Source organism: Capsicum annuum, unplaced genomic scaffold (genome assembly GCF_002878395.1).
Source record: "Capsicum annuum cultivar UCD-10X-F1 unplaced genomic scaffold, UCD10Xv1.1 ctg83262, whole genome shotgun sequence".
NCBI lineage: Eukaryota > Viridiplantae > Streptophyta > Magnoliopsida > Solanales > Solanaceae > Capsicum > Capsicum annuum.
This window is the reverse complement of record NW_025894119.1, coordinates 1-3,532: the sequence shown is the minus strand read 5'-3', so window position 1 is coordinate 3,532 and position 3,532 is coordinate 1. Positions and strand designations below refer to the sequence as shown.

At 36.0% G+C, this 3,532-nt stretch overlaps 1 long non-coding RNA gene across 1 annotated transcript; it reads left to right on the top strand.

The window, feature by feature from the left end:
- Positions 1-229: 229 nt before the first annotated feature.
- LOC124895615 lies at positions 230-3,461 on the top strand. Its single transcript, XR_007051815.1, has 2 exons — positions 230-2,818; positions 2,951-3,461. It is a non-coding gene; the product is annotated as an uncharacterized LOC124895615 (long non-coding RNA).
- Positions 3,462-3,532: the final 71 nt, after the last annotated feature.

Below are 3,532 nucleotides of genomic sequence, written 5' to 3'. Positions count from 1 at the left end.
TTAGAGCTACATTAGAATTTATTTTTTTTACTTTGTGTGATTACACTAAATATGTTGTTATTGTTGGAGTAATTCTTTGGTCAACTTTTGGAAAATATGCTTTCAATCACAACTTCAATCATCACATACATTTTTCAACTTTAATCTCAACCTTAAATTTTTTATTTTTATTTTTTTTTTAAAATTCAACTAAATTTATGTGGAAAGCCACACTAAGAAAAGCAGGTAAAAAGAAAACAAAAAAAAAACAGAGAGAGAGAAAAGGGAGATGCCTTTACTATATTAACTACTAAACTGCTAAAGTAGGAGATATCTTATCTAACGTAGTGGGAAAAGTCATAGATCCAGCCATTTTGTGCAAGAAATTGGGTATTTGTTTTAGTACAACAGCAAGATCTCTTGATAATGAATCTGATGTGGCCAGCAATTCAGGTTGAAAGAGGTTGTTTCTATGGTTGGTGTTCAAATTTGAAGTTGTCTTACTTGCTGCGCAGCCAGAGATCTAAGAGAATTGCACTGGATGTGCTTGATGAACTTCCAAGGGAAGTGAATGAGGAGTTTGAATCAAGAAAATTGAAGGAGGAAGATGTCATGGCAGATCTGAGAGATGAGAGTGCTACTATTTGGTATGGGTGGAGTTGGAAAAACAATATTTGTTGATTTCGGATAAAGGGTTGAAAAAAGAGAGGCCGTTCCGGAAGGATGCCCTTAAACAATTAGAAAGATCGAATCGAAGAATATCTTTCAAAGTGCTTATTTGGTTTAGGAGCTGTTGAATGCGTTGTTCCACCAGCTCCGGAAAAACAGCGTGCACCACATCTTGATAATGAATATGATGTGGCCAGCAATTCAGGTTGAAAGAGGTTGTTTCTACGGTTGGTGTCCAAATTTGAAGTTGCCTTACTTGCTGGGCAGCCGGAGATCTTAAGAGAATTGTACTGAATGTGCTTGATGAACTTTAAAGTGAAGTGGATGAGGAGTTTGAATCAAGAAAATTGAAGGAGGAAGAGGTTATGACAGATCTGAGAGATGAGAATGCTACTATTATTGAGATATTTGGTATGGATGAAGTTGGAAAGACAATACTTGTTGAGAAAACCAGATAAATGGTTAAAAAAGAGAGGTTGTTGTAGCAAATGTCAGTCAACAACCAGATTTAAAAATTCAGGATGAGATCGGATGAGGATTTTGGTTGACATTTGCTTATTTGGTTTAGGAGCTTTTGAATGCATTGTTCCACTAGCTTTGGAAAAACAGCAGACACGTGTACTAAAAAAGCATGCAGAGTTAGCTACCATTGGTGCTTGTATTTTTCAACATTGAGAATTTCTTGATGAATTTGAAGTTAGCTACCATTGGCGCTTGTCTTTTTCAACATCGAGTATTTCTTGATGAATTTGAGAAAGACTTCCAATGGCATTTGGATCCGTATCTCCCTTTGCTTTGCCAAATAGAAAAACGGCTTCTATTTATAGACGTTGAAAACCCTTTCTCTTTCTTATTATATTATCTGTAATTCTATCCTGAGCAAAAAGATTTGAGGTGATGAAGTCAGGTACCTATTTTTGCTTTGTTCCTTGTTTGAGTGAGTTGGTAGTATTTGACCTGAAAATTTACTTAGTAGCTGAGTGGGGCTTAGTATTTTTTCAAATTAAAAAGTTAGACGAAGCAAGAAAGAGGATGTGTCATCAGTTAGAGTGTAACATTGAAAGATTGTTTCTTGTTATCCGAGGGTTATTTCAAAATGTATGATAACGTCCATGACATGGAAATGTCAATTGTGTTCGAGGGCAAGTATGTCTTTATGGTAAATCAGGACGTGAACCTAGAAGAGTTCCCAAGAAGAACTTCTTGTGAACAGTAGTCACATTTCAGGTGTTGCAACACAATTTGATGAGCTTCCTAAACCAATATTTTGTCCAAGACATGAGTATCTAATGTTGAAACTCTTGGAAGATCCACTCAAATTGCAGGATGATTGTTTTTTGTTTGAATAAGTAAACTCAATGTCTTAAGCATGAGGGGTCCAAATAGAGTAACTCCATTATGTCTTTTACAACATTGGTTCGATTGTTGTCAAATGTGAGGATACTAACTCTGAACATTTAAGGTTTGGATGACATATCCATTATCGGCGAACTATCAATTTAGAAACTCTCAACATTAAAGATTATGTTATAGAGGAGTTAGGAAAATTGACCAATCGAATTATATTAGAGTTGAGCTGAGGGACGATCTAAAATAGTCTCTCTACCTTCACAACACAGGGTAAGATTGCATACACGCCACCCTCTCCAGACCCCAATTATGGATACACTGGGTATATTGTTGTAATTATGTTAAGAGTTTTGGAATGAGGAAGCAACACTTGAATGGATTTCACAAGGTGTCTTATCAAAAGTAGTTTCACTAGAGGAACTACATATTGTGAAAGTAGCACATTCAAAAGTTACTTTGCCTTTAGTGAGCTGAAATCCTAATCGTAATTGATTGATATTCATGTAAATTCACTTGTGATAGTCTACAATATCTTGTGATAGTCTACAATATCTATTTTGCTTGTCTTTGGCAGGGAGTAGTTTGTCGAATCTTGAAGACTTGACAGTAGCTTGCTCTGATGATGAAGAAGATGAGATGTTGGAATACACATATCAAAGCAGAAGGGAAGATGGTCCGAGTAATCAAGTTCACCAATTTATACGAATTGGAAATTGAATCTCTGAGATACCTCACTCACTTTGCAATGACGCTATTGAGGGCGTTGAGTTCCCTCAGTTCAAAAATTTTTGGTCTACAACTAGCGATAGAATGTTAAAAGGTAATTCTGGTTCCGACTCAAATCCTCTATTTTATGAAAAGGTGCACACTTCTACATATAACATATCACCCCAAAAAATTAATCCCTTTTGGGAAGATTTTAAGTAGTTCTTCACTTCATTTTACCCTGCAGGATGAGATATGGTTCATTTTTACTACTTGTAATGGAAGATATATTGAGTAATGTAGGGCATCAAACTTTTGAAGGTTATTGTCCCAGTCTGAAACAGCTAATTTTCGATTGGCTACTTCAGCAAAATTGAAATATTGGAAGTGATCGAGTGTGGCGTACTGAGAAACGTGATGTCTCCATCAGTGGCAAGATATGTTTTGAATCTCCAAGCATTGCAGATAGGAAACTGTCCATTAATGGAAGAAATGATCACAGAAGAGTAACTAGGAGAAGAAATGACTAACGTGTCCTTATTTCCCCAATTGGAAGAGCTGGAGGTGAGCAAGCTACCAAAACCTAATGTGTTTCTTTCTGATGAAGCACTCTCTAGAATTTCCATTTCTTAGCTGTTTTGAAATGAAGGCGTTTGTCCTAGGATCTGTGAGTACACCGAATTTGAAATGGCTGATTGTAGAAAAAAAGTCAAAGATGCCGAGGCAAAAGATGATCTCAATAAATCAATTTTAAGGTTCGTCTTGTGCTGTTGTATAACTAATTAAAGCTAGTGGATATTCCTCTCATTGTTAAAAAGATCTCATAAAT